This window comes from Ursus maritimus, unplaced genomic scaffold (assembly GCF_017311325.1).
Source record: "Ursus maritimus isolate PB19 unplaced genomic scaffold, ASM1731132v1 scaffold_26, whole genome shotgun sequence".
NCBI lineage: Eukaryota > Metazoa > Chordata > Mammalia > Carnivora > Ursidae > Ursus > Ursus maritimus.
The window spans coordinates 9,158,199-9,181,486 of NW_024425119.1; the positions used below are offsets into that span (position 1 = coordinate 9,158,199).

At 40.4% G+C, this 23,288-nt stretch overlaps 1 protein-coding gene across 10 annotated transcripts in view; it reads left to right on the forward strand.

The window, feature by feature from the left end:
- KLRG1 (killer cell lectin like receptor G1) overlaps positions 1-23,288 on the forward strand; it is a 74,508-nt gene that overhangs the window by 41,282 nt on the left and 9,938 nt on the right. Inside the window, exons 7-9 of one of the 10 annotated variants that reach the window (XR_005837846.1) lie at positions 64-188; positions 1,156-1,303; positions 7,809-7,867. The exons of 6 other annotated variants lie outside the window; for them this stretch is intronic. The gene's annotated coding sequence lies outside the window, so the exon portion shown is untranslated. Of the gene's footprint in view, positions 1-63; positions 189-1,155; positions 1,304-7,808; positions 7,868-23,288 lie in introns of those variants that run through there. 3 more of the 10 variants (XR_005837843.1, XR_005837842.1, XR_005837844.1) reach the window with 3 other exon arrangements.

A 23,288-nucleotide genomic window follows, 5' to 3' on the forward strand; every position in this document is an offset into this window, starting at 1 on the left:
GGTTGTGGGGTGTCAGCTTCTGCTTTGTCTTCCGCTTGCCTTCTGTTCTCTCATCAATTACAGGCAAGTTCTTTGCAGGAATTTGTAGATGAAGAGACGGCAGGGGTATTTTTTGCCTCCCACCCGCAAGCCAAGTGAGAGGAAAAACTAGAGGAGAGCTGGGACAGAGTGGGTGCTGCTTCCTGGAGGTGAGAACAGAGTCTAACTCTAACTCCCCGGGTCTGTGTTGCTCAGTCATGGAAACTTATAGATTTGGGGCTGCCTGGAGAACAAGAGAGTGCTTGAAAGAACTTGACCCAAGTTTGCTAGCATGGGAAGGGGGGGCATAGAAACTTTTATCTGAATGCTGCGTAGAGAGGTCTGATGGTTGTAGAAAAACTTGTGGAAATCGCCCCTAAAGATGAGGTAAGGAGGAAGAGCTGCAGGCAAAGCAAGCTGCAGTTTCGAGGTTTGTTGCCTGGGTACATGAGCTCCCCTGAGCCCAGAGGAAGCAGAAGAAGGTAATGGGATTCGAGTCACCTACAAACGGCTTTATCTAAGAGGACTTCCTGCCAGGCAAAGGGACCCCAGAAGGAAGAAGTCCTGTGGAATGTTTCACCGTAGATTGAGAGTTAAGGTAAACCTGTAAGAGGCCTTCTAGAGAGCTTATCACCTGTATCAGGGAATGATGCAGGGCAGGAGCTCTTCAAGCGTGTATCTGAAGTGCCCCATGAAAGAAAACTAGTATCTCGGCGTTGTATCCGGCCCAACAAGAGAAGCAGATACAGTAGGAGATAGACGTTAAGATATTTATTGCAAGGAATTGGTTTGTGCAATCGTGGAGCTGACTTGACAAGTCCAACATCCATGGGGGAGGCTGTCGGGAAAGGCAGGCTAGAACTCCCCAGCGGGGCTGAGGCTGCTGTCCACCGGGGCTAGTTCCTCATCAGAGAAGCGTCAACTCTGCTCTTAAGGTCTTTGAACTGATTGAATCAAGCCCACAAGGATTATCTATGATAATCTCTTACTCAAAGTCAATTGGTTATAGACTTTAATCACCTCTCTAAAATACCCTCATAGCAACATCTAGATTAGTGTTTTGATTACATGAATCAGAAGAAGGACAAGTGTATAGGACCGGTGCTTAGCCCAGCTGACATCAAATAACCATTACAGGTATCTTCTACCCAGAATGATGGCCTGATAACAACACGACCAACGAGAAGGTCTTTGCCCTTTTCTTCCAATCCCTGAGGCCGGAGGGCTGCCTCATCTTCATACTGCTGGTCTGCGAAAACAAGGATCAGAACGGAGAGAAATGCAGGTGAAATTTTTGAGTTGGTTGTTAAGATTGACAATTTGATTTAGATTGGATTAAACTTTCCAGGTATCAGTTGTGTACACAGAAATAGAGGATTGGCAAAGCAGTCTTCTTTGATCTCTGCATATGTATAATATTATGCGTTTTTAAAAAAACATTAAAACAATTTTTTTCCTATCCCACCACCTTTTCCTGTTTCTCCACTTTAAAAAGTGATGTGTAATCATCTCATTACACAAGGGGCAATTAAACCCTCTTGTGGTCAGAGCCAGCGATCGCACTGATAATGAGAGTTGCTAAAGCACTCGGCCGGAGGTCATTTTGGAGGACGCTGAATTAAAGATACCCCTTCGGGGCTTGTTTTTGGTGGCCAGTCAAGGGCAGACTATTTTCAATCACTAGTGGAAAGAATGTTTTCTTATTACGTTGATTCTAGAAATATTCGTGCATTATTTTTTCCTTACTCAGATATGAACAGTTTATTTGTGGCCAGGCATTCCCTTTGTGAACGTAGGTTTTCAAGATAGAGATCTAGGATCATTCGATTAGCAAGGCTGCCTGTACACTGTATTCAGGTTACTGCCAGTTCTGAACACTAGCCCGAGGATGATAGCCAGCGAGTAAGAAGGAAGAATGATAACATTCAGTAGCAAGGAAACTGGAAATTTCAGGAGTAGAAGGTTCCATAACGGAAAAAGAACAAAAGAGGATAAAACAGAGACACATCATATTCTTAATAAAAGGTGACGTTGGATTGTAGGAAATTAAATTTTCAGTAAGGCAGGAGAAAAAGGAGAAGGGTGGTAGAGTAAAGTGCTTCATAAGCCCGTACATAATTTTTGTATATGGCACAAAATCCTCAGAGTCACAGACACAGTGCTGACTCCCCAGGCCTTTTCTGTCTTTGCAGTGCTTAGAGGGAATTTGTAGCATTGAATGTGTGTGTTAGAAAAAAAGAGACTTCTGAAATCAGTAATATATGCTTCCGCCTTAGGAAACTTGAAAAAGAAAAGCAAATTAAATCCAAAGTAAGTAGAAGAAAGGAAATCATAAAAAGTAGAGCAGAAATAAATGAAATTAGAAACAAGAAATCAACAGAAAAAAAATCAAAATATCAATACAATTGATACATTTCTAAACAGGTTAATCAAGAAAAAGAAGTAGACACAAATTACTAACATCAGAAATGAAAGAGGCAACATTACAACTGATTTTATGGGAACTAGAAAGATGATTAAAGGAATACTATGAACAACTTCATGCCCATAAATTTAATAACTTACATGAAGTGGACTAATTCTTTGAAAGATGCAATCTACCGAACTTCTCATATGAAGAGATTGATCATCTGAATAGGCCTCTATCTATTAAAAAATTTGAACCAGAAATTAATAATCTTCCAAAACAGAAAGCACGAGGACCATATGGTTTCACTGGTGAATCCTACCCAACATTTGTATAATTCTCTACACTCTCTTCCAGGAAATAGAAACAGAAGGAACACTTCTAACCTATTCTGTGAGGCCAGCATTACCCTAATACCAAAACCAGACAAACATTACATATCTTTGTCAGAGTCGATCCCTGCAATGACAAGGAGGCTGCAGAGTACAGGCTCTAGGACAGTCATGTAGGCTACAGACAGGTGATGGCAGTCCAGGGGGAGGCAACACCTTCATCCTGTTAGTTCCCCAGGATATCTGAGATAAATTTATTTTATTTTATTTTATTTTTTAGATTTTATTTATTTATTAGAGAGAGAGAGACAGCCAGCAAGAGAGGGAACACAAGCAGGGAGAGTGGGACAGGAAGAAGCAGGCTCCCAGCAGAGGAGCCTGATGTGGGGCTCGATCCCAGGACCCCGGGATCACGCCCTGAGGTGCCCCCTGAGATAAATTTCTCGTAGTCCAATGGGCTAAGGCTTAAAGTCACATTTCACTTATAGAAAACAAAGAAATGTAATCTTTCTTGTAGAATACACTGATTCTAAGAATGGCCCTCTCCCCATCACCCAGCTCTTTCCTGCACTGTGAACATAATTCTGCCCACAGATAACGGACGGCTTGTTCTAGGTACCTTAGTTTGGTATCTTCTTATTTTAAGTTTCCATAAGCATTTATTCCTCTTTTTCTCTCTTCCTTATGCCTAACTTTTTAAAAATTTTTACATGTTTTTTTAATAATTAATGGAGAAGCAGTACTCACTTTTTAAACTTTGCTGCCACCCTGTGGCTAATTGTCATTACTGTACGTGAGAAGCGGGCATCACAACGCTTCTGCTAAGCCATCAGAAGAGGGACAAGTGTACAGGAAGCACATTAAAGAAAAAAAAATTACAGGGGCGCCTGGGTGGCGCAGTCATTAAGCATCTGCCTTTGGCTCAGGGCGTGATCCCAGCGTTCTGGGATCGAGCCCCACATCAGGCTCCTCTGCTATGAGCCTGCTTCTTCCTCTCCCACTCCCCCTGCTTGTGTTCCCTTTCTCGCTTGCTGTCTCTGTCAAATAAATAAATAAATCTTAAAAAAAAAATCACAGAACATCCAAGATGGTCTTTCACCAGAATGCTCAGGATTTTAGCCATGAATCTCATAGATGCTATCTCTGTCTCTTATAGTATTTGTCCTTTAAAATCCTGTTAGTCTGAGTCTAAGCTTATTTCAGTAGTCCCCCATTCCTCATCCTATAACCAAGATGCATAATTACTCTGGGAACACATGAATTGTTGATCTTGATTTGCCACTTAGTGGCAGTTGTGGCTTTTAATGAGTCCAGGGGAAAAAATTGCATAGGAAGCTAAACCTATCTACAGTAGGCCCGTGTCTTAAATTTTTTTGTAGACTTTAATTTTGGTCTAGAACTCGTCATATTGGTGCACAACATTCTGGCTTTCCCGAAATTGTAAGAATTAAGGAATACAGTTTTAAGAAGTAGAATATACTTACAGCCTATTTTCCAGGCACATTTTTCATGAGAAATAAGTACTATTGTAATAATCTCCTTGCCACCTAGACCCTTTCTGCACTTGTTACCATCCCAAACCAAATCTGATCATGCCACTAACCTGTTTTTAAAAGATTCCACTGGCTCCCTAGTGTAGGATAAAATGCAGACGTCTATGAAGATGCTTGATGAATCAGTCTCACCTGATCTATGTAAGCTTCCGTTTTTTGTTTTTTAAAAAAGATTGTATTTATTTGAGAGAGAGAACGAGAGCATAAGCAGGGATGGGGGAAGGGCGGAGGGAGAGGGAGAAGCAGGCTTCCCACTGAGCAGGTAGCCTGATGCGGGGACTCCATCCCAGGACCGCGGGATCATGACCCGAGCCAGAGGCAGACACTTAGCCGACTGAGCCACCCAGGCTACACTGTGGCTTTAGCCTTTATCACTCCCATAAACACTGTCACACCTTTTCAACATTCAACCTGGTCTCACTCTCCTAACGCAGACTAAAATTGAAAGCTGCTCCCACATCCTGTCCTCGGTCTTATATTTCTTTCATTGCAATTAGACAAAAATATCAGAGCATCAAGGGTCCGATGCAGGATTTTCCTGTTTCTTCCTCACCAGATATAATGCTAATTAAAGTACTTGGTTATTGACTTGCAATGCTTCTAACTCATTGCATGAAGTTGGGGTTCTCCATTGTGACCATTTCTGAGAGGAACTCCACAAACCTGGGCTCTAAGCTCCTGTAGCTCTTTTGTGGTTGGGGCATATAACAGAGGGATAGCATATGCCTTGTCTGAGTGCCTGTGGGCATGGCCAGGTCCAGTCTGAGAGCAGAGGTTCTCTGACCCTTTTATTGTGATCATTTAGAGAAGGAATCTTGGATCCCATGATATCATCCAATCATAATCTGTTAGCTCTTTTGAAATACTGAAGGGCCCTTTTCTTTCTGTACTCTAGGAAGGAAATAAGCCAACATAATCTTCAAATAAAGAGGCTTTAAGCAAGAGATTTTGTAGATGTTACCTTTCCTCCTTCCCCAGTGTAGTTTGACTTTTGGGGAAGGCCTATTCCAGTGTCAGCAGCACTGGCCAGAGTCTGCCCATTCCATATGGTTCCTGCAAGAAAGGGACAATTGCTACCTGGTGATGCCCAGAGGTCTCCGAGGTGAACTTGCCTGAGGGTCTCCCCGGAACCCCTAACTTCTGCCTTTCCTGCTTTCTCTGTCCCATTTTTCTCACCTGTTCTCTGCTCTCACATACGTTGTTCTTTCTTAAATACATCTGTCTTTCTGCATCCAGCCTCTCACCACCATCTGAAATCTCAAAAGCAGACATGACCTTTCCTTCCACAGCTAAGTAACAGAGGGAAGTGGTTGAGGTATAGAGTCTGACGCTAGAATGCCCGGCTTCAAATTTTGCCTCCTCGTCAGTTGGACCTTGGGAAGCTTTGTAATTTCTCTTTACCTCTGTAATTTCTCTTTACCTCTGTCTCTTCATTTAAAAAATGGTATTAACCATACTAGGTACATCAGAGAGTGATTGTGGGAATGGAATTACATAACACACAAAATGCTGAGAAAAGTGCCTAGCAGATAGTAGACAGTACTGGCTTTAAAAAAAAATTAAGTTAACCCTATATCTATTCTTTTTGCTTCTGCACTTTCTTATCTCCTCAGAACCTTGCTACTATACTTATTACTTCTTAAATAGCATCAGATTCTCTCTTATGCATGAAATTAATATCCAGGTTAGTTTATCCAAAGTCATGCAGATGGTTATTGGCAGATTTTAAACTAGAAGTCAAGTCAACTAATTCCTAATTCAGTGACATTGCCATAATACTTTTCTGTCTGCCACCTTAACATAACGTATTAATTAATTAACTCTCAGCATTCTGAAATATGGAATTGCCATCTAATCAGGTTAGTCGTGCTACCTGGCTTAAAGTACACTCTATGCCTGTTTAAAAAGTGCTTCCACCCAGATATACTTTATACTCTTCTTGTCACTAATCTACCCATCAACAAGTTTGGGGGGAGGTAAAGTTTCTCAAATTGCTATTAGATTACTTTGAATATTCTGAGGTTTGGTAGAATAAAGTGATCTTGGAGTAAATTTGCGTTGAATGAAGAAGGAATCAATGATAGATATTCTCTACAAATATACATTTGGTTACCAAGTTGTTTAGCTGCACATTTCAGAGACAAAACATTTTTTTAGAGTCCTGGTTCTGGGGACTTCAGCAAAGCCCTGTTTATGGATATGGGCCTCAAGTATTTCGTTGCTCAGTGTCTTTGGAGAAAGAAGTAGCATGGTTTAGTACTTGCCAAAGAGTGAATATAATTTTTTTTTTAATCGAAGTATAATATCCTATTGAAGCGGGAGGGAGAACAAGGTTCTTGTCTCACGGAGTTGAAGAATGAATCTGGAGGACAAAGGAGAGTGAGTAAAGCAGTAGTTTTATTAAGTGAGGATACAGAAAAAGCTCTCAGGAGTGAGAGGGGTCCCGACAGGGTTGCCACTGGGGGCTTCTAGGGTTGGTCTTTTATTGAAAGCTAACCAGGGAGCTTAAATTCTTTTAACATCCTATTGATAGCACTATTGAACAAGGATTAGTGATAACACCTTCAATGGCTCACTTCCTTTTTAGGGTCCTGAAATTTTTTGTTGGTCACAAGTAGCTGTTATAACAAGACCCCACCTCTGACACCTAGGACAGGATGTTCCCTTATCTCTGGTTTCCTTTCACCTCCACATTTTTGGAATTTTTGTGAGCCTGATCCCATGACTCCCTACCTATCTCTCCCTCCCTGGCCCTGCCTGTCCCTTACTCACTACTAGTTTGAGGAGTACATCATAGTGATTTGATATTTTTATATATTATGAAACGGTCTCCACAGTAAGTCTAGTTACCATCTATCACCACACAAAGTTGTTATAATACTATTAACCGTATCCCCCGTGCTGTACATTGTATTCTCATGACTTAATTATTTCGTAACTGCAAGTTTATACCTCTTAATCCCTTCACCTATTTCACCTGCCCCGTCACCCCCAATATCTCCTCACTCTGGTAACCTGCAGTTTGTTTCCTGTATGGATCTATGAGTCTGTTTTTGGTTTGTTTTGCTTATTCACTTATTTTATTTTTTTAGATTCCACATGTAAGTGAAATCATACAGTGTTTGTCTTTCTCTGGCTGACTCATTTTACTTAACATAATACCTTCTAGGTCCATCCCTGTTGTCACTATGTGTATATAGTTCTTCACATTCTTACCAACACTTGTTATTTTATTTTATTTTTTGTTACTAGCCAATGTCACATGTGTGAGGTGATATCTTATGGTGGTTTTCATTTGTATTTTCCTGATGACGAGTGATGTTTAGCATCTTTACCTGTGTCCATGTGTCTATTGGCCATCTGTCTGTCTTCTTTGGAAAAGTATCTGTTCAAATTCTCTGCCCATTTTTTAAATTGGGTTCTTTTGTTTTGTTTTGTTTTTGATATTAAATTGTGTAAGTTTTTTTTTTTAAAGATTTTTATTCATTTATTTGACAGAGAGAGAGACAGCCAGTGAGAGAGGGAACACAAGCAGGGGGAGTGGGAGAGGAAGAAGCAGGCTTCCCAGCGGAGTAAGGAGCCTGATGCAGGGCTTGATCCCAGGACCCCAGAATCACGCCCTGAGCCAAAGGCAGACGCTTAACGACTGAGCCACCCAGGCACCCCCTAAATTGTGTAAGTTTTTAAAATATATTTTGGGTATTAACCCCTTATCAGATGGATGATTTGCAAATATCTATAATATAGGAAATATAGAAGTCCTTTTCAGCAGGTTGCCTTTTCATTGTGTTAATAGTTTGCTGTGCCAGAGCTTTTTAGTTTGATGTTTATTTTATTTGTTTATCTTAGCTTTTGTTGCCCTGACCTGAGGAGACTGGTTCAAAAATATATTAGTAACATTGATGTCAAAGAGTCTATGTTTTCCTCTAGGAGGTTTATGGTTTCATGGATTATATCCAAACCTTTAATCCATTTCATTTTTTAAAAAATATTTTTTTGAGAGAGAGAGAGAGAGCACAAGCAGGTGGAGGGGCAGAGGCAGAGGGAGAGGGAGAAGCAGACTCCCCACTGAGCAGGGAGCCCAAAGCAGGGCCCGATATTAGGACCCTAAGATCATGACCTGAGCCGAAGGCAGATGCTTAACCAACTGAGCCACCCAGGCGCCCCTCTTCAATCCATTTCAATTTATTCTTGTGTATGGTGTCAGATAGTAATCCAGTGTCCTTCTTCTGCATGTAGCTATCTCGTTTTCCCAATACCATTTATGAAGACACCATCTTTTCCCCATTGTATGTTCTTGCCTCCTTTGTCATGGATGAACTGACACACATATGCATGGGTTTATCTCTGGGTTCTCTGTTCTATTCCAGTGATCCCCTGTTTTCATGCCGGTACCACACTGTTTCGATCACTCTGGCTCGTAGTATAATTGAAATCAGATAGTGTGATACCTCCAGCTTTGTTCTTCTTTCTCCAGATTCATGCTCTTTCATGCTTCAGTACAAATTTGAGAATTCTTTGTTCTGGTTCTGTGAAAAGTGCCCTTGGTATTTTGATGGGGATTGCATTAGATTCTGTAGATTGCTTTGGATAGTATAGACATTTTAACAATGTTAATTCTTCCAATCCATGAGCACAATATATCTATTTATTTGTGTCCTCTTCAGCGTCTTTCATCAATATCTCAGAGTTTTCAGTTCATTCTTATCCTTGGTTAAATTTATTCCTAGGTATTTTATTCTTTTTGTTGCAGTTGTAAGTGGGATTGTTTTCTTAGTTTCTCTTTCCGATAGCTTGCTATTCGTGTATAGAAATGCAACCAATTTCTGTTTGTTAGCTTTGTATCTTTCAACTTCACTGAATTTATTTATTTGTTCTAATATTTTTTTCCCACGGAATCTTTAGGTTTTCTATCATGACATGACAGTATCATGTCATCTGCAAATAGTGACAGTTTTACTTCTTCTTTACCAATTTGGATGCCTTTTATTTCTCTTTTCTTGTCTGATTGCTGTTGCTAGAACTTATAGTACTACGGAGAATAAAGGTGGCAAGAGTGGGCACACTTGGCTTGTTCCTGACGTTAGAGGAAAAGCTTTCAGCTTTTCACCATTTAGTATGATGTTAGCTGTGGGTTTCTCACATATCGCCTTTGTTATGGAGGAGTATGTTCTGCTTTGTTGAGAGTTTTGTATTATAAATCGATGCTGAATTTTGTCAAATGCTTTTTCTGCATCTATTGAGATAATCATATGATTTTTATCCTTTATTAATATTGTATATCACATTGATTTGTGTGTATTGAACCATCGTTGTATCCCCAGAGTAAATCCCACTTGATTATGGTGTATGACCCTTTTAATATATTACTGAATCTGGTCTGCTAATATTTTGTTGAGGAGTTTTGCATTTATATTTATCAGGGATATTGGCCTCTAATTTTCCTTTTTTTGTGGTGTTTTTGTCTGTTTTTGATATAAGGGTATACGTTGAGGCAAATGAAAATGGAAACACAACTTTCCAAAATCTGTGGGACACAGCAAAAGGAGTTCTAAGAGGGAAGTTCACAGCTATTCAGGCCTATCTCAAGAAACAAGAAAAGATCCAAATAAATAATTTACCTTTACACCTGAAGGAACTAGTAAGAGAAGAAAATAAACAAAGCCCAAAGTTAGTAGAAGGAAGAAATAATAAAGATCAGACAGAAAGAAATTAAATAGAGACTTAAAAAGAAAAGAAAAGATCAATGAAACCAAAAGCTTGTTCTTTAAAAAGATAAATGAAATCAATAAACCACTAGCCAGACCCATCAAGAAAAAAAAAAAAAAAAAAGAGAGGGCCCAAATAAATAAAATCAGAAATTATTATTTTTTATTTTTTAAAAATACTTAAAATTAAAAAAAAAGATTTTATCTATTTATTTGTTAGAAAGAGAGAGAGAAACAGAGAGAGCACAAGCAGGGAGAACAGCAGGCAGAGGTACAAGCAGGCTCCCCACTGAGCAGGGAGCCTGATGTGAGACTGGATCCCAGGACCCTGGGATCATGACCTGAGCTGAAGGCAGGTGCTTAACTGACTGAGCCACCCAGGCATCCCTAAAATCAGAAATTAAAAAGAAGTTACAAATGACACCACGGAAATACAACGGATCATAAGACACTATTACAAACAGTTACATGCCAATAAATTGGAAAACCTAGAATAAATGGATAAATTCCTAGAAATATACAACCTTCCAAGACTGAACATGAAGAAAGAGAAAATCTGAATAGACCAATTATAAGCAATGACATTGAATCAGTAATTTAAAAACTCTCTCAAAAAAAGATCCAGGACTAGATGGCTTCATCGGTGAGTTCTACCAAACATTTAAAGAAGAGTTAGTACCTATTCTTGAATATAATTTTAATTGGATATGAACAATAGGGCTTGCTAAAGGAAACCAAACTGGCTATGGCTAAGAATGGGATTCATCAGATATGCACCTATAAGAAACATATTCTCTGCTGATAAAGGAATTAGAGAAGTTTTCCAGAGAGTTAGTGCTCCTGTCCTAAGATGTATATTTCTGTGTTACCACGTAGTTTGAGGAGTCTGAGATCAACTAAAAAAGATGTAGATTATTTTGTATCTAAGAGGACTGGCCCTGAGAGCAAAATGAAGGCTTGAGACATGGAGTGCAAGCTCCTTACCTGCATTGCAGAGGGCACTGTATTCAGCAAAAGCTGCTTTATCCGAAAGACACAATGGAAGAAAAGCCCAAGAAAGGGAGCTTCAGTGGGACAGGTTTCACGGAGAGATTTTGATGTATAGTAGGACTGCAGACTTTCCTGAATCAGGAACTACATCGTTGCGGAAATAACTATCTGGGGCAATAGACAAAAGTGGTTGAGGAATTTCCACTCTCGATAACATTGACATAATCCCATTTTCTGGGGGAAGAATGAAAGCCTGCTTGTACTACAGCTGTTCAAGCAAAGTACAGGAGGGATAACTGTGGTTATGCATCCTTTTGGTTTTCTTCCGATATTTGCTTCTTTTTTCCTTCATGGTATTATACTTTCCTCCTAGTCAGAAATACTCGGCATGTTCTCCACTAATCAGCATAAAACACACCTTTTATTTTTCCACTCAAATTTTACTTTCTTTGTTTGCGTTTCAGGGACCACTCAGGCTATAGTTCTCACCCGTCTCAAATGTCCTACGAAAATTATTTGTGTAATTCTCTAGATTTTTATTTATTGCTTTGCGTTTTTATGTTATCTTTTTTTAAAAAAGATTTTATTTATTTATTTGAGAGAGAGAGAAAAAGAGAGGGAGCATGAGTGGGGTGAAGGGCAGAGGGCGAAGCAGGCTCCCCGCAGAGCAGGGAGCCCAATGTGGGATTCGATCCCAGGACTGTGGGATCATGACCTGAGCCGAAGGCAGATGCTTAACCAACTGAGCCACGCAGGCGCCCTTACGTTATTTTTTGAAGGTGATTTATAGATCTCTTTATCTGTAAACACTTCTTTGTAAGACTCTTAGTACATTGCAAAATTTTGCATGATTGATAGGCTTACGTTGTAGGTAGTATTTGTGGTAGTTTTCTAAGGCTAGGTAGCAGGAATAAGTTATGGGTGACAGAATAAGTTGAAAAAACAGGGCTTACAAACGTCTAACACAATCTAATTTCTTTATTATGGATTGCATTTATTTAGGGCTCTTAGTCCTCTTTACTCACTGTCTCTATTATCTAACTCTTAAAATATTACCTACTGAAGTACATTTTTTACTTCAATCATGATATCCCTAGTTTTATTATTCCAGAGTAAAAATACGAACTTGGTATGGTCTAATATGACTTAGGGAAATATTGAGGACAAATTCATAAGATGTGAACTCAACTACTTTCTCAAATGTGCTGGTAGAGTTTGTGCAGTGGGTAGGTGGGGTGGAGGGGAAGGCAGACATGATTTCCTCACTGGTTGGTTCCTTGCTCTCAACCTAAAATGATTTTGTGGTTGTTTAGGCTTTGTTGAAATGAAATATAAAATCTACCACTTTATTTCAGAGAGTTGTATTAGAAATAGTACAACATGGAAGCTATTATTGTGGATGACAGTGTCTTTGCTATGACTCTTTGCTTCTACTCACACTGATATATAGTCATGTGCCATAAGGAGAAGTATAAATGTCAACTATATTTGTCTTTGTAAATAAAAAGAGACTGAAACACCTGCGTTCTCCTGTGATGTTTCTTTTATTTATCTTGTTCTTTCTGTAACAAAATATTCCAGGAAAGGTTTGGATATAAAAGGAACATTAATCTTTTAATGTGTGAGTTTGCATTAAAATGTCAGCATTTATAGTGGTATAGGCCAAAAAGGGACGTTATTTTCAGGAATTCAATATTCTTCCCCTTTCCATCTACTGGAAGTGGGTGGGGGGAAGACCTTAATGTATGCTCTCGCCTCTCTAATAGCTTCCTCGTCAAGTGATTCCAGGGTCTCTCTCCTCTCGTTCTGGTTACCTGCCAGGGTAAGAGCACAGGCCAACCGTGCCTAGGTATAGATATGGCTGCCATGGGCCACTTCCTGTGTTTTTTCCAGGCTGACTTCAGGCAGAATAGGGCATTTGGACAACAGGGTGCTGTGAAGGCAGAGCAGTGGTATCCTAAGCTATGGAAAAGGAGTCCTTGTAAGTCCTGGAATAATATAAACCCCACAGGAGAAGTGGTAGCAGTGCTTTTCAAATAATTCATCTATCAATCCATTCTCTGACCATCTTTTTGGAAATAACTTTTTTTTTGGTTGTAAAAAACACATAATAAGAATCACTCAAAAATTACTTTTAATTAAAATGTAAACTGATAAAGGCAGGAGGTGTAAGGCAAAATGTAAACTGGAGGCTACATGTTTTAGGATTAGCTTCGGTACATAGTCCTGTTTCCTGAACAAGTAAAATCCTTCTTGATAAATTGGTCAAAGTCTCTATCATTTTGGCAAATGCATCAGTGTCATGCAGAAGGAAAGCTGTCACTTGGCTTTTACAGGAGTATTATTATAACTGTAGGGCAGTGGTTTCATAGCAGTCTGGGAAGCGGAGGAAGTTAAGGCGGTACCTACACTGATGGGGACAGAAATCTCCAGAAGAGCAGTGGTGATATAGGCAGAGAGGGTCACTTCATCTTCCACTCCTCCCCGTAAGTTTAAGGGAAAGAGGTTATTTTTACTTCAGAAAGCCCTTTGATGTCCACTCTCCTCATGGTCAGTCCTTTCTCTTGCTTGGTTCCTCAGAAATTCTTCTCAGTTATATCTATCCTCACTGTACAATGTCTCCGCACTCCCAGCTGAGATTCCATTTCTTTTTCCTCAGTGGTATGTTAGCATATTCTCCCATCCTATTGCCCTTCCATACTTCCCAGTCCTTTCCTTTAGGAATTCCTGTGTGCTACTTTTTTTTTTTTTTTTAAGATTTTATTTTTTATTTGACAGAGAGAGCACAAGCAGGGGGAGCAGCAGAGGGAGAAGGAGAAGGAGACTCCCCGCTGAGCAGGGACCCCAATGCAGGACTCAATTCCAGGACCCTATCTCAGGGTCATGATCTCCATGACCTGAGCTGAAGGCAGACACTTAACCAACTGAGCCACCCAGGTGTCCCCCTGTGTGCTACCTTCTTATGTGCCTTCCCCCTTGGACAAATTTCCATGGATTAGTGAGATCAGAGGGTTCAGAACTAGCTTACAAAAGCCACCACTGTAATGGCATTGCTGAGCAGTAACTCAGAACTCCTGAAACAACCATTGTTTTTCTGCTTCTCAGAGAGCCAGGTAAGGGTTTGGGTGATGTGTGTTTCATCGATGAAGATGAAGGCTCAAGCCTGGGTGAGAGTTATGAGTGCAAAGGCTATGAGCCTGTTGGAGGAAGAAGAGTGGGGTGATGAGGCCATTTGTTTTCATGCAACAAGTCACATGCACAGCCTTCATGGGGACCCAGTCAACACTCATGAGAGTCATATGAGGGGCTCGGGTCCTTAGAGCTAGGGACTCTCTCTTTGTTACTTCATGACACTGTTCACTCTCTTTGGGCTCTATCTGCTCTTAACATACTACCAAGTGGTTTCAAGTGGTCCTTACTTCCTTGCTCACTTTCTCATTGCTTCAAGGATTCAGGCTCTGTCTTCCTTAGTGGTTAAGACATTTGTGCTCTCATACCAGGTTTTCTCCCTTTCACTGATTTTCCATTGGAGAAGAGAAAACCCTTCTCCTCTGTAGCTCCTGCTATGTGGACTAACATCTCGGCAAGGTTTTCTGCCTTAAAAAGTTAAGTACTTTCAGGGCGCCTGGGTGGCTCAGTTGGTTAAGCATCTGCCTTTGGCTCAGGTCATGATCTCAGGGTCTTGGGATTGAGCCCCTTGTTGGGCTCCCTGCTCAGAGCCCTGCTCCGTGGGGAGTCTGCTTCTCCCTCTTCCCACCCTCCCCCCACCACTCATGTTCTTTTTCTCCCAAATAAATAAATAAAATCTTAAAAAGAAAAAGTTAAGTACTTTCTTCCCACACCTTCCCTTCTCCTTCCACCAACCTCCTTTTCATTTATTACCTCTTGTTTGACTGTGTGTTTTGTCTCAGAGGAACAGTGTTATTTAATATAAGGTAGTGTGAAGGATGGCTACAGCTTTTCTAGTTCCAGTTTCTAGCATCTCTGGATGCTGGAAAATAAAGTGGCCATACTTTTTTCTTATTTTTTTTTAAAGGTTTTATTTATTTATTCGACAGAGATAGAGACAGCCAGCGAGAGAGGGAACACAAGCAGAGGGAGTGGGAGAGGAAGAAGCAGGCTCATAGCAGAGGAGCCTGATGTGGGGCTCGATCCCTTAACGCCGGGATCACGCCCTGAGCCGAAGGCAGACGCCCAACCTCTGTGCCACCCAGGCGCCCCCATACTTTTTTCTTATGATGGGTTTTAGACGTGGAGAAAGAACAGCTTACCATGTTGAATCAAAAAATACATTTAGGAGTCCAGGTAGACGGACCTTGAGATAAGTCTCAGCTCTGCCACTTATTATTTGTGCAATCTAACAACATTTATTTAACAGCACTAGGTATAAGCTTCTACCTCTCCAAAATGAGGTTCATAATATTTAATTTGTAGGGTTTCCATGAGGAATAAGAGTGGCAATGCCTGTACAAAGTTTGGTCCATAGGACCCCCTTCTTATCAAGTGATGCCTTGCTTCTTACCATATTGGTCCCCAAAGGTGCTGTAGGAACCATCTATGTGTTTATAGTTCAGCTGCCTCTGATAACCTGGAACAGAAGGTTTCAGATGGGCCATGAAGTAGCAGTGACATATCCAAGAATGAGAGGATTCCCAAATGTACAACCCAAGGCCAGAGAAGCCAGACGCCAATGACAAGCCCTAGCTTCTCAGGCACACAGGACCCACCAATGGCCATGCTCTTCTTGTCCAGTGAATGTTAAGCCTACTTGTGGAAAGAACATTTATGATGATGTAGTGAAGTTTCTGTCTCTTACTTGCCAGTATTGAGATAGCCAATGGCCTTGGACCTGATACCCTGAGTCGGCTGTTGGGTTTCATTCAGATATTTCAGTACATAGATATTAGGAGCAAAGAGGACTGTGTTCTCTTCTCCACAGCCATAGGGCATCTGGAGAAGATTTTGTATGTTTTTTATGGCAGGACCTAGAATGTCACCTGGAAATGAAAAATGAAAAGTCAGAACAGCAGTCACTGGCCAGTATCATCAAGAAAAAACAAACGAAATTCATCCTTACTTCATGTTTTAAAAAGATTTTTATTGATTTATTTATTTGAGAGAGAGAGAGCACAAGTGGGGGAGGAGCAGAGGGAGAGACAAGCAGATTCTGAGCTGAGTGTGGAACCCAATGCAGGGCACGATCTCACTACTGAGCTCATGAGTCTGATGCTTAACCGACTGAGCAAGGTGCCCCAAAGACAACAACAAAAAAGAATTAGGCACAAAATTAATCTAGCTCTGGGGCACCTGGGTGGCTCAGTTGGTTAAGTGACGGACTCTTGATTTTAGCTCAGGTCATGACCTCAGCTCTGTGCTCAGGGCACAGTCTGCTTAGGATTCTCTCTCTCCCTCTCCCACTGCCCCTCCCCTTCCTCACACACATTCTCTCTCTTTCCCTAAATAAATAAATAAAATAAAATCTTAAAAAAACCATACAGAACAAAAAAATCCCCAATATATATCTAGCTCAATTTTCAGCTAATAGGAAAATAGTTACAAGGCAAATGGAAAAATAAAACATTGTCTATTTTAATGCATAGACTTGTCATATGCTGTGAAATATACTGTTCATGTATTATTCTTATTAATTCTTTTTTACCCGAAGATTATAGATAGTGAATTTTGCTACCATTTTCTGGACTCGGTGGAGCTATCAAACAAGTCAGGCTTACTCACCTCAACTAGTAGAAGTTTGACAACTGAATCTTTCCTCCCAATTTTAGGAACCCTATCCACCCTAGTACCACAGAGCTCAGAGTACTGTAGTGTTTCTGGGCTCATGGAGAAATTCACGTTCCTGAATCAAAGAGCCTATAGATCTGACCTTGGATGTCCCAGGGACTGGGTACTCTCTAAATAAATCCCTCAGATCTTTAAGGTGTCCTATGTTCTGTGCGCAGTTCGTAGATCTGCTCCTTATTTAAGGAGCTGGCAAGTACAGGAGCAGAAGCAGCATCAACTGGAGTCTTCTGCTTGTGGGACTCAAAGAGAGGAACCTAATTTAAGGAACCGTTATATATCATCAGCTTGGAGCAGAGAGGATTCCTTCAGAGAACTTCCACTCACCTAGTGATTTGGGAGTTACCACCCAGAACACAGTTTGCCTGTCATCTGCACGGAGGCAGTAAGAATCTTGGTCTTTCTCTATTGGGATAGCCATGAAGTCAGGAGAATCTTCCAGGTGCGCACTTACTTATAACCTCACATGAGCCAAGCAACACAAGAGATGAGTTTAGAAGGGCAGCAAGTTGATGTATGGCATGGGGCAAGTGAAAGAGCCCAGAGTGAATTTGGGTGTTAAAAAGGAACTAGGAGAGGGGCGTCTGGGTGGCTCTGTCAGTTAAGCATCCGCCTTCAGCTCAGGTCATGCTTCCAGGGTCCTGGGATCGAGTCCTGCATCGAGTTCCCTGCTCGGTGGGCATACTGCTTCTCCCTCTTGTGCTCTCTTTGGCTCTCACTCACTCTTTCTCTCAAATAAATAAATAAAATCTTTTTTAAAAAAAAAAGGACCAGGAGAAGCACTTTTGGAAAGCATGGGGTTGAAAATGACATAGCTGAGACTATTTACATTAAAAAGTTGTATAAAATTGATATAGAACATATATATTTATAAATATATACACATAGAAATTTTATATATGTGTATTTATTTGTGTATTTTTTGTACCAGTAGTAGAGGATAGGAAAAGTCAACAATAGCGTGTTGTCCTGAAGAAATTTATCTACTGGCTTAGATTCATGAGAATTCTCCTAGCTTACTTTGTGGCTGTCGTCCAGTTGGAGTTCCTTCTTTCATTTTTTTTCTTCCTTCATTTTTTATCCACATACTCACCCATTCATTCAATTAAAAATACATATGAAAAGTTTTATGTATATAAGGCACTTCTAGGATATATAAGTGGCTCTTGTCCTCAAGATGTTTTTGCTGCAGGACATGTAAGATGCTGAGAAAGAAGAATTATGTTACATATGCTTAAATGTGATGTGTTAGAAGAAAGGTACAAAGAAAGTGTCTGGGAATTTAAAGGAAGACTTAGAAAATCCAAATAATGAGATTGAACAGTACTGACTCTTATGCTATTTTAAGGCACTCAGTCTAGGTTATGATAAAATATTTTTAAAAACTAGAAATGAAAGAAAATTGAGATCTGGATTTTGTAAGCTATAGTTTCACAGTCAGTGTTCTACATATTTTTGAGAAAAAAATTTGTTAGTTTTTTAGAACTTGATAATTATCAATATGGTAATATAGATCATTGGAATTAGGGGATAGTTCATTGATCTGGAAGAAGTGTTATGGGCCAAACATAATCTTTTGTTCATGCTTAATTTGGAAAGCTCCTCACCTGGATGCATTTGGGAAGGCAGTTGAACACAGTGGCCTTGAGTGTAAAGGATCACAGAGTAGGGCATTGTGACCTCCAGAAAGAAGGGCTGAAAGGCTTGGAGAGACACAGTGGGAGAGACCAAGTCCATTGCCACTGGACGGGCAGAGGGCCCCTGCCCTCCACTCAGTGGTGGTATCAGGGACTGTTACTCCCGCTTCAGCCACACCTGATGAGCTGGGGAGAACGACAATGTGAAGAACAGAAAGCAAGCAGGTGCATTGGTTATTTCTAGGATGGTAACTGATCATGATGATTCATTGCCGTACTTCTGAGTCCTCTTGAAAGAACTATAGAAATTAGCAGTGTGATCAGGGCCCAAAATGGAAAAATAAAAGGCATTTCAATGGTTCTATTTCACCAACAATGGCCGTGCCTCCCACACCACCTCAAAGTCTGTCCTACCATTAGAAATCTGACTATGGGTTTGAAAATGTCATTGAACTGCCCTCTCTACAACACCATCTGAAAATTTTATAAATTATAATTCTTAAAATGGTTTATTCCATGTAGGATTGCTTCAAGTTTGCTGTTCAATACCATGTCCTTGAATGGTGTTAAAAATTAGAAAGCTAGATTGTAAACAGTCACCATGTTCATTTTCTGGAAGTGCCTGCAGTACAAATATGTCATTAATTGATGAGTTGATATAATTAGACCAGAGTTTTATAAATTAGCCTACTCTTGTCTTGAAATGTCAGAAATTAATTAGAAAAATAGTTGGAAATAATGAAATCATGTTTCACATCTCAAGCAAATGGTAAAAATGCAAGTTACTCACTTTACCACTGTCAGTTCCAGATCCAAGTTTCAGGGAAATAGTTTCTTACAGTCTCAGCAGATGGCTGTATGTGGAGATTTTCAATTATCTCATTTTATTCCACATGAGGAAGTGCCACTGTGAATATTACAATGGAAGAAAAGAATATACTACTTTGAGAAAGGTATTTCCACACAATGTGACATGTATGAATAATGTGGCTAAATACTTAGTTTTCCTGCTATAATTGAAATGTTAAAAACAATTGCACTGGAAACAATGTGTGGAGTTTCTCATTTTCTGGATGGATAGTTCTTTGTCAAAAGTAGAAGTGATAAAATCCTGAAGAAAGCATAAGGTTTGAGCTTTAAGTTGGTGAATACTTTTAAGTCTATGTTCTGGAAAGAAAATAATTACCAAATTAAACATAAATATTTAAAAATGATATAAAAACCTCACTTTGTATAAAGTTATAGTATCTAATCCACATTATAATTACATAACCAAGGAGAGTTACAGAATAGTTGACACAACAGTGGAATAATAGAATTTTACTGTTTGGAGACTCTTTGAATATTGTTCCTTGTACTCTTCAGCACAGCAAGTTGAGTGTTGTAAAGAGAGTGCCACAGAGTATGTTCAAAAAAGCACAGGGCTGCCTGGGTGGCTCAGTTGGTTAAGCAGCTACCTTCAACTCAGGTCATGATCCTAGAGTCTGGGAATTGACTTTGGATCACAGAATTTCAAGGGATTCAGGATTAGAATTCAGAAGTTTGTAAGTTTAGATGGGAAAAATCACATCTTTATTCTCTTAAACATCTAACTGAAATTTAACATGTCTTTCAATTATTAATCCAAGTAACAGGCTACCGTAGTATCAGCAGCAACTGTGAGTTTATTACCAAAAATACTATTGATATTTTCATATTCCGTTATAGTTAATGCAGATATCTGGAAATACTATCTCTACTCATCATTTCTTCAAAATTGTAGTAGTTATTAAACAACTCTTTTATTGCTGTGTTCCTATTTAAAAATACTCACGCAACATAGCTGGCCAACATTTGGGCAACTCTGCTCCAAGTAGTGTTTCAACCACTGGACAGTGAGAAAAAAAATGCACTGAACCAAGAGTTGGGAGACCTGGATCCTAGTTCTTCTGGTCTTACCAGTTTCTTCAACTTTAAAATAATCTATGTCCTTCTTAGCCTCATGGGTTTTTTTTTGTTTTGTTTTGTCTTTTGTTTTTTTAGTTTTAGGGAAAAGAAATTGCCTACCTTATCGGGTAATTTTAAACCTCATATTTTGCAGAATCCCCAGTCATTTCCCTATTTGGTAAAATGACATACATGAGCATTTGAGTGATGGGGGCGATCAGTGTCTGACTCCAGAGGGACTGACACGGAAAAATGGCCTCTCACTGGAGCACAGAGAGAACAAGAGGGAAGGGTCATGGGCCAGAATACTGGCAGGAAATCCCAAGTGGTTGGACACATAGGGATTTGGGGAACTGCATCATATTGAAGACATTTCTACATCTTTTTTTTTTTTAAGATTTTATTTATTTATTTGACAGAGAGAGACAGCCAGTGAGAGAGGGAACACAAGCAGGGGGAGTGGGAGAGGAAGAAGCAGGCTCCCAGAGGAGGAGCCTGATGCGGGGCTCGATCCCAGATCGCTGGGATCACGCCCTGAGCCGAAGGCAGACGCTTAACGACTGCGCCACCCAGGCGCCCCGACATTTCTACAGCTATCTGTGGCTAATGGCCTGGGTGTTACTGGTCAATGGTCTGGTTAGGGTATGAACATTAGTGCAGGATAGCTTCCACCAAGAATCCTCACTGTTGAAAGTTTATCCATGTTATTTATCCCCTCTGGCTAATCATATAGTGTTTTCTGTTCTAAACCTTAGCAAGCCTAAATGTCATCAGCTAGATGTTACTGTTTATACCAAGTAATGAAAACACCTTGGGGCACTTGGCTGCTGCAGTCGGTTAGACTGACTCTTGGTTTCAGCTCAGGTTGTGATCTCAGGGTTGTGAGTTCAAGCCCTGAGTTGGGCTCCATGCTCAGCGCAGAGTTTGCTTGTCCCTCTCCCTCTGCTCCTCCCCTCACTCATGCTGTTGCTGTCTCTCTCTCTCTGTATTTCTCTAAAATAAACCGGGGTGCCTGGGTGGCTCAGTTGGTTAAGTGTCTGCCTTTAGCTCAGGTCATGATCCCAGGGTCCTGGCTACCTACTCAACTGAGAGTCTGCTTTTCCCTTTCTGTCTTCCTCTGCCTCTCCCCCTGCATGTGCTTGCACTCTCTCTCTCAAATAAATAAAATCTTTTTTTTTTAAGATTATTTATTTATTTATTTGACAGAGAGAGAGACAGCCAGTGAGAGAGGGAACACAAGCAGGGGGAGTGGGAGAGGAAGAAGCAGGCTCCTAGCGGAGGAGCCCGATGTGGGGCTCGATCCCATAACGCCGGGATCACGCCCTGAGCCGAAGGCAGACGCTTAACGACTGCACCACCCAGGCGCCCCCTCAAATAAATAAAATCTTAAAAATATTACATCACATCATATGTCATTTATTATCACTCTGCTTTAGGAGAATTGACTTCCTCATTTATACACTTTTCAATATGTGATAAAATAATTGATTATTTTGTTCTGATTTATCCGAATATTCTAATTGGTTTTTTTGTCATTGTTCTTATTTATCTGAATGTTCACTTTTAAGAAAGAAACATAGGTTATTGGAGTAAATAAATCTCAAAAAAGAATCTCATCACTATTACTTTGAAAGAGTTTGAGGGGGCCCTGGTAAAGCAGTGTCCTCTGTACTTGATCCTTAGGCAGATACAATTTCTCACTCTGCAAGTCACTTCTCCTATTGCTGTTTTGGATTTCCATGATTGCAGACTTTAATAGCAATTTCAAAACTTTTTTTATTTTTATTTTTTTTCGGGGCCCTCTGCTCAATGGGGAGGCTGCTTCTCCCTCTCTCTCTGCCCCTTCCCCCTGCTTGTGCTCTCCCACTCTCTCTCTCTCTGTCAAATAAATAAATAAAATCTTTAAAAAAAAAAAATCTTTTTTTTTTTTTTTTGATAAAGAAATGCAAACTCAGGGCAAGTGTCAAAGTGACTTAGTGGCAGACTTTGAACTTTCAGCAAGGACTGTGAACTCTTAGTTATGTGCTCTTTCCACACCTTGATGGGTCTCAGCACAATGTCACATTTGGTGCTTACATTTTTTAAAAAAGATTTTATTGGGGTGCCTGGGTGGCACAGCGGTTAAGCGTCTGCCTTCGGCTCAGGGCGTGATCCCGGTGTTATGGGATCGAGCCCCACATCAGGCTCCTCCGCTATGAGCCTGCTTCTTCCTCTCCCGCTCCCCCTGCTTGTGTTCCCTCTCTCACTGGCTGTCTCTCTCTCTGTCAAAAAAATAAATAAAATCTTAAAAAAAAATAAAATAAAAAAGATTTTATTTATTTATTTGAGAGAGAGCACACAAGTGGGGGTTGGGGCAGAGGAGAGGAAGAAGCAGATTCCTCGCTGAGCAGGGAGCCTGCCGGGAGCCCATGTGGAGCTCAAGGCAGGGCTCAATCCCAGGACCCTGAGATCATGACCTGAGCCGAAGGCCGATGCTTAACTGACTGAGCCACCCAGGTGTCCCTAAATATCTTTGTTTTTATGATTGTAAAAAAGGAGGAAAGCAATATGACAACACGACTCCTGCTAATGTGTGTATTTTTTAATCTCTATTAATACTTTCTATCGGTAGCACACCTGATGATTTTCAAGGCATTTGGGTCCTCACAATAGCCCTGCATAGCAGTTAGGGTCATTTTATAGACACTGATTTAGACTCAAAGAGGTGATTTGTTCAGTCTCACCTGGGGCCCTAGTTTATGGCTCCAGTCTTAACGTGTCATCTAATCACGAGTGTCCACACTTGAAGTATTTGTGTTTTAGAACATTGTGTTTAAATGGCTTCAACACAAAGGAATGGCTCTTTAACACTATTGGAACTTTATGTCTCAGTGATTGTTGGGGAGGTCAGCGAGAGGACGTGACAACCCCCCCCCCCC